At 46.3% G+C, this 8,454-nt stretch overlaps 1 pseudogene; it reads right to left on the minus strand.

Annotated features, from left to right (window-relative positions):
* The window catches only part of LOC101992660, a 127,024-nt pseudogene extending 120,441 nt beyond the window's left edge, over positions 1–6,583 (minus strand).
* Between the last annotated feature and the right edge of the window lie 1,871 nt (positions 6,584–8,454).

Raw genomic sequence — 8,454 nt, forward strand, 5'->3', positions numbered from 1 at the left:
CTACCTATCTACCTATCATCTATCTATCTGTTATCTATATCTATATACCTGATTTTCAAAGCTGCCATACCATCACTGGCTTTTCTTCAGGGTGTTTCCATACCCACCTGTATTCAGTCACAGTGCCACAACCTTCCCTTCACCCTGGTTCCTGCGTTTGATACCAGTTCACTGAAGCTTGGAGAAAATTAAACTTTTCCATGATGTCTCATGGACTCTGGCTGAAGGCTTCATTGTCGTGTCTGATCCAGGTCAACTCTTCCTTGTGTTCTTAATTGGATTGGAATGTATAAATCACATAATCCTGCTATTCCTTCTAGGAATTTACTTTTCCTTATTGTCTCTGGCCTGCTGCTCCCTGGAAACTTCCTCCTGGCCTCATTTATTGAACACGGTGCCCCCTGTGTGGAGGAAGTGAAGTTACCATGGGGCGGATGGCAGAGCCTTTCTCTCTGCGGACAAGAACAAAGTGGGCTTCTGGGATGACCTGAGAATGACCCATCATTCTTGTAAGAGACAGCACTTCTTCTTGATCTCTCCACGCAGCGTCTGCCTCTCACCTTCAGCCTCGCAAACCCCGGGGAAGGCCTTAGAGGCTCCTGAAAAGGTCACACACATATTTAGTTTGTCTTGATTTCCTACTGGCGCTCAGCAGCTGACAGAAGGGTAAATGCTGGGTGAGCAGCAAGTCAGAGAACAGCCCTCTCCTCCTCCCCTAAGCTCTACAGCCTTGGGCAAGTCATTAGACTTTGCTCAGTCATGTCTTTGAATTCCAGAACAGGCATGACAGTTGTACTTTCCGTTGGCCTGCAAAGGGACAGAGTAATGGCGGCTCCCTTCCTACCCAATGTTTGAACACGCTGAAAGCATGACAGTATAAGAGCTGGAACATCCCTTGCACTCGTAAGTAAGCAGTTATCCCTGCCCCCATCCCAAAGGGCACTGCGCATTGTCAATTCCCAGAGTTGCTGTCTGTCCACATCTGCCAACTTTGAACTGAGGATGTGCTCTACAATAGATTGCATTTTCTATCACTGCTGACCAAGTGGGAGCTGCTTCACAGTTGTTACTGGTATACACACACGAACTGGGTTATTCTGGTAGCAAGACCAAGCTAGTACACTTCTTGATGGTTCTGTCAATAAACTATTAAGAACCATGTATGGAAGGAATATAAGTCCTGGCTTTTGTCTAAAAACTTTCTCTTGACACCTTCTGAAAGACAAAGCATTAACAGAATAGATGCTCACAGCCTGAGAGAACATTCCAGAGCAATATGAGTTCAACACTATCTCTTGATGGCAGAGAGAAAATGTTTTGTTGTAAATCACAGAGACACATAACTCTGGGTTGAAATGTAATTCACAATAATCAGTCTCTGAATATAATTTTTTGCACCCATATTAGTCAATTTATTTGCCTTTTATGCATACGGAAGAATGATATGCCATACATGAACATCTAACAGACACAACCTGATTGTGCAAGCATTGAAAATTCAGAGTGACAGATAGAGTGCATTGTTTAATTATCCGTGTTTGTCTTTCATTCTGGGACATAAAATAATGATGCCACTTTTTTTATTGATGGTGCCTTCTGCGAGATGAATGCAGCCAATGTGGCAGCAAGCAGGCATCCACATGCTAAATCAGAGTTAAGAAATGCTGGTAAGAATGAGAGATGACTGACTTCTCATCCACAGAGGCAGAGTGCAAGGACCTGGTCCTGCGGGAAGCAGAAAGAGGGGCTGGATTCCACACACCTAATCACTATCCAGGCTCATTGTGCAGGAGAGGCACCCTCCTCTCTGAGATGGGGAGAGAAAGCCCAGGAGCCACTACCCATAAAAGGGGGTGTCAGAATGGGGAAGACATGCCCACCAGTGTCTATATCAAGAAAGGAAAGTGGATATTATAAAATACCCCTTGCTGATGCTCAGCTCAATGTTCAGATTCTTGCTGTCTTATCTGTGACCTATTTTATTTTGTTCCATATTTCTTTGAGAAGGCTTGATCTCCTTAAGCTTACTATCCTAAAATTTTAGACATGTCTATTTAGGTGTGCTATCCTTATTCTTCCCCCTAAGCTGCTTCTTGGGATTGTGTTGGCATTTACATCTTGAGACATCTCTGTTCTCTTCTTGGCAGTTTGTTCTGATACTTTTCTCCCCTTGTCTTTCTGTCCTAGACTCCAGAATTCCTCTTGCTAAAGTTATTCAGTTGAAGTGTCTGTATTCTTACTTTTGCAGCTCTGTTCAGGTTTTCATTTGTACATTTTTGGGGCTGTTGAATCCTTCACTCTCCCATCATTTTCTCATACTTCTTTTTAAATAGGCTCTTGTTCTTATTTTATAGATGCAATATTGTCCTGGATTTCTCTGTAGACTTCTGTCCAAGCTGGGGAAAGTCAGGGATGTGATGTAAAATGGTCAGTGCTGTGGAGGTGGAGAAATTAGTGTTGTAGGAGTCATCCCAGCTGCTTACTCTGGCGTGTGATTAGGGGCAGGGACATTGTCACATCTGTCTGTGACAGACACTGAGAGGTTGCAGGTTTGCAGGAGAGTGTTATCCTAGAGCACTTGCCTAAAATGTGTGAGACCCTTGGGTTGTGATTCTAACACACACACACACACACACACACACACACACACACACACACACACGGCAGGTTAAAGCTAAGGGTTCTGTTGGTTTCCCTGACATTCTCTGCTCCCACTGGCAGCCTCTGTGTACTGGATAGCTACTCTGTGTTTGTGTCTCCACTGCCACCCTTGTTTTGATATGACCTCTAGGCCACAGAATGCTGTAGTGGGGAGCTGCAGGCCTCTTCCCGCTGCCCCAGGTCCCAGCCGCCTGGCCAGCTTATGCCCCAAAATAATTACATGAAAACTGTATTCTTTTAAACACTGCTTGGCCCATTAGTTTTAGCCTCTTATTGGCTAACTCTCACATCTTGCTTTAATCCATTTTTAATAATGTGTGTAGCACCACAAGATGGCAGCTTACCAGGGAAGATCTTAACCTGCATCTGTGTCGGGTGGGAGAATCATGGCGACTGCCTGACTTGGCTTCTTTCTCCCAGCATTCTGTTCTGTCTACTCCACCTACCTAATTTTCTGTCCTATTAAAGGGCCAAGGCAGTCTCTTTATTTAACCAATGAAATCAACACCAAACAGAAGACTTTCCCACATCAGAGGACATTCATTTAGTTGCATTTCAATCATAAGCCCTTTAACTCCCAGCTTCAAAGAATGCAGTGGACCACACTGTGTGTGGCTAAAGACAGGAACCACAGTGTTAACAGTACAGCAGTCCAAGCCACAGCCAAAGCCACTATGGGACTTAGAATTTAGCAGAGGAAGTGAGGTAGTAGGCCAGACAAATTTCACTGAGCATACAAGGTGATTTTTCTCTGTGCCCTGTGATTCCTCAGAAGTCATTAGTGGATGTCACCATAATTGGGGTAGCTTCAGAGAGTGGGAGGTCTCTGAGGGAGACGCCGACTTTCATGGACACCAGTGGCAAAGCTGCAAAGGTGTGAGCACATGCAAGCCTGAGTTTCTGTCCTGTGCCAATCACATGGGGGCCTGCAGTCCCGTTCACTTGGCTTTAGTTCTGTGGCGTGCAGAAGACAGGAGGCAAATGCCGGGGCCATACGTGTTCCCACACTCAAGTGTGTGTTTACCCCCTGCCTAGAAGTCTAGTGATTTTGCTGGGGAGGGAGCCTTTCTTCCTTTCCGCTCTGAGTACATTTCTTTTGAAGAACTATAATAATTTTTATTAATTCTTTGAGATTGTCATACATGCATACAATGCATTTTGATCATATTAACCCACAATCATCCCCTTAACTCCTCTCAGATATACTCACCTCCCAAATTAATGTCTTAAAAAAACCCAAGCTATTATTTTCCATTCTTCTCTCCCTTTTCCTCTGTCGTGGCAAGCGACAGTCCCTCGGACAGGTCTCACTCTGTTGCTGTTGCTCTTTCATAGGTGTCTTATATTATTCCTGGCACAGCTATTAAATGTAGCAGCTGACATTTTCCTTCCTATCAAATGACAGCAACAATTTTCAAATCTCTAGCCTAACACCTGCTCAGGGATACAAGACCCAGGACCTCAAAGCCCACATTCTCTGACTTGATTATTCTGTGAATCTGGGTGTTCCTGCCTTCTTCCGGTATGACTTTCAGATTCACACCTCTGGGCTTGGCACAGCCATCCATGGTCTGAGCCTGCCTGCCTTGCATGACCCTGCCTCTTCTTCCCACATGGCTTTGGCCGTATCCATTTTATCTAGTGTCACAGGTCTAGTAAAGGGGTGGAGTCAGATCTGGAACCCAAGTCTGTGATTCTGACTAGGAACCTGTCTCCTGGCACAGGCTGTCTTTTGTCCCCTCTAGCCCATGGTAGTGGCTCTTCCCACAGGGCCTGTGTCATACACTAACAGGCCCTTGGGTGGTAGCTTCTCTGGTCATCCCCTGCTTAACTTTGTCTCTGGTTCATGACCAAACACTACTGTTACCTGGTCTAGTGGAACTATCAAGGGACTTTTATGGCAGTTAGTAATAAATCATTTCTCTGAATTCCTAAACTGTCTTCACCATCTTCTTAGCTGGCACAATTGGCCTTTTCTTGGGGACTGCTTACTCTCCTTGAAATCCAGTACTTAATGCTCAGTGCAGTGAGGCGCCCCATAGCCTGTCCTACATAAAGCTCAGCTTAGGATTATTCTACTGGCCGATGGCTGAAGCCTCTGTACGTCCACCATGGTGTTGCCTAGATATCATCTACATCCCCACACTTGTCTGTGGTAGAAGGCTCCTGCCATAGGCCTGAGTCTTTTCCTCCAGAATCTTACTCAGAGATATTGAGCTAAACAAGGGAACTGTGCACACGACATCCTGGGTCAAAGATGTTTGAGCTCCTGCTTCTGATGTCCTGAGGTTTTTGAATCAGGCCACCCTGTATTGTTAGCGCTCACTAAGCTGTGATCTTGTATAGGGCAAACACTCCAAGTGGAAACAGGGATGGGTGTTCAGCTGTGAAGCCTTTCATCAACTCGGTGTAATTATAGTCCTGTTTCCAAGACAGCCACTTCTGCAACCCGTGAGGCTCCATGACCTGGCATAGTGCGCCTTTCAGAGCAGCAGGTGACAGTTCACTTTTAGAGCTACTAAATCCAGTGTAAGCACCCCGAGCACTCCAGGGTGACAAAATAACCATAACTTCACTCTTGCAACGATACTTGTGACTTTTCAGGCATGTGCTAGACTTTTTACTGTTTTATTGTGTGTGGGAGAGAGATAGATGGAAAGGAATGAAGAAGGGAGGGAGGAAGGGAAGGAAGACGAAAGAGAGAGAGAGAGAGAGAGAGAGAGAGAGAGAGAGAGAGAGAGAGAGAATTGGGATCTGTAGCTGAATACCTCAGTGGGAAAGAGCCCCGAGCTGCAGGCTCCCTCCTTTCCTCCAGAGGTTTCTATCAGGGTCATAAATCCCCGACCTTGGTAAAGCAGCTTGTCCCTTTAAGGCTATTAAAGGAACCAAGATGAGCTGCATTCCCAAACGAGCCTCGAGGATTACTCTGCCAGGTGGAAGGTGGCTGCCCAAGGGGGAAAAGAGAAATTGCCTCCTAGTATATCATTTTGGAGCTGTCCGCAGTTAATCCCTGGCCTGCTTAAAGCAGGCAGAATGTGCGATAGCTTCGGTCAATTGGCTGTTGCTTTTTTTCTGTAACCCCAGGTTTTCTCCCAGCCAGCTGCTTATCCCAGTAAGGCTGGTGTGGAAGGTGGGGGCCTGGGACACAGGCTCAGTGATAAGGAAGTGATCTGGATGGGTGCCCAGCAGGGGTGGAGCCGATTCATGGAATGTAATGTTCCCTATATGGAAGCTGAGTCTTAAGAGAGGGAAATCAGGTCTGTTCTTGCTCAGCAGAAGAACCATAGCTCAGGGGCAGATGTCACTCTTCAAAGGCTGGAGCTAATTTTCTCCCTGGATTAAGAGATGATTCATAGGTCAGTGGGATGGGCTGTGCAGCCCACTTGGAGGTTGTCCTGGAAGCATCAATCATGCCGGGAACCAAGAGTCCAATCTTGACCACTGGCAAACATCTATTTCAGGTCGATCTCATCCTCACTAGCGAGAGGTGGAGCGCTAGTCAGCTGTGTCTAGGAATTTAACTAAAGAGCTACATGTTGGTTTTTAAAAATTAACTTTTAAACATGTCCTTGGCATATGAATCCTGAGAGGATTCTGGGATTGTTTCCTGATAGGCTTGGACCTTCATCTGGGCAGAGGACTTGGGCTTTGTGGTACTCACCTGGCCTCCTGCTTGAGAATGAGCTTCCACCACTGCATCAGCCCCTCCGTTGCCCCCGTGTGAGTGTGCACTTTCTAAAACAGCAGAGTAAAGATGTCTTTACTTAAAACCCTCCAGAGCCCCCAGAGTCATCATTGTTGCATCCCAGGTTTTTAATGTGCCTTGCTCATTATCGACTTCTGTTCCCCTTACCTTATTACTGCCAACCACAGGCGCACACTTCTCTGTGTGCTTGACTTTATCTTCCATCCTTTGGCCCATGCTGGCCTCTCCCCCAGGACCCCATGTTCTCCACCCTTGAACTGACAGACAGTGACCCAACCACCAGTTGCAAGGCTGCCTTTTTTTTAACATTCCCTCCCCCCTCCATTCTTTCTAGATCCAGGCAGATTTTTTTTTCTGTTTGTTTACTTTGCTGTTTTCCCAGAGCAACTAAATACATGTTTGGAATATTTATCAGTGTCTCATAAATCACGTTGTAATTTCTTTTTGTTTACATACCTGCCTTCTCCATCTGACTCCGTTGTTTTCCAACTTCAGCATCCAGTACGACTCCCATCAGAGAGGCTGTGGAGTCACAAAGCAGAGGAGAAAACAGACAAAAGGCTTATCTATATGGGGAAGAACAGATCTAGAACAGATCTATAGGGACCAGCCTGGGAAGGCTACACCATTTCTATCCACTTCCAGTCCCTCTGCAGGAACCGAGTCTACCATCCCTTCCTTTCTGTTCTGTCATTTCTTATTGCTTTCAATTGCAGCAGTCTGACATTGACCCCACATGACAAGCAGATCAACTCCTAATCTTCCAGAGCCCTAGTTCTTCTGGGATGTTGGCAGGCTCTTGACTGGTCCAGAGGAGAGGAAAGCTGTCTTTGGCTCTCACCCTTCCGCACTCTGAGCAGCCAGTCCAAGGCTCAATTTGCACCTTGTGGTGCCCTGGGGCTGCTGTGGCTTTGATTGCTGGTTTAGGACCCCTCAAGGGCTGAGACAGGAGGGACTGAGAGCAAGGGATATTGGCTCCATTCTTGCTTCTTCAAAGAGTAGCTCTCAGGTAGGGGTATGGGGGAGAGGGACCCTGGTGTAGAGGGGGAACAGGCTTAGATAGAGTAGTTTCACATTGCCCGTCAAATTTGAGCACTAATGGTGGGATCGAGTTGGGAGTCATTAAAAAGACCACAGAGATGAGTCGGTGTAAACAGCATCATGCAGAAGGCAGCCACAAGTCCACACAGGGAGCAGTCCTAGCGCTCTGCTCAACTCCGTGATAATGAAGGAGGTAGCTAAAGCAAAGAGATCTCCCCGTCTGCCGCGTTTCTATCGCTTAATCAAAACTGACTCCAACTACTGCAGCTGCAAAAAAATGTTCCCAACCTTCCATTAATTTCCATACAATAACCCTCTAATGGGGAAGCCGTTCGGGGGAGGAGCATAATCAATCTGGCTTAATGACACACCAGAGACCTGGGGAAAATGCAAACTTGGAGCAATCCGTGGCAGGTGCAACCTTGGAAAACATTACCATTTTTCTAAGTTAATTTGTTCCCTTGATATGTTTGAAATCCATATTTGTACTTTAAAGGTCTGAAATGCAAGATGATTAAAAAATATAACTGGATTTTTGTAAACTGCTCAGCAGCAGCCGGTGATGTATTAGCCGCCTACCTCCCGTCTCTCTCTAGAGAGCAGGGACCACTTTGCCTTCCGTTTTCCTCTGCCGTCATCTGGCCACTGTTGGCTCTCTGTTTTGTTTACTATTTTAAAGTTCACTCCTGGCTCTAGCAAGTGGAATGCCTGTGCACTCTGAGTGGAACTGGTCTGGTAAATACAGGCTGGGCTGTCCCCACAGGTCCCAGACATTTTGGGTAAAGGAATAGGGAAGACCATTTCCCAGATTGCCTACCTAAAGACCACAGTGTGTTCTTGCTTCTAGCTTTTCTGCTCTGCCAGGTGAAGAAAGGTCCAGGATAATAGAACCAGCTTCTGACACTTGGCTTCTATGGGATGTCTTGATTCCTGGCCTACCGCTTCTCCTTGGCCTTAAAGGTTCAGGCCTTTCATTGTTAAACTGACCTCCACAGGAGCACTGGCTCCTTGCTAGGCATCCTTTGAAGTTCTCGTTCTTCTTAGAA

The sequence above is a fragment of the Microtus ochrogaster genome, chromosome 6, assembly GCF_000317375.1.
Source record: "Microtus ochrogaster isolate Prairie Vole_2 chromosome 6, MicOch1.0, whole genome shotgun sequence".
NCBI classification, from domain to species: domain Eukaryota; kingdom Metazoa; phylum Chordata; class Mammalia; order Rodentia; family Cricetidae; genus Microtus; species Microtus ochrogaster.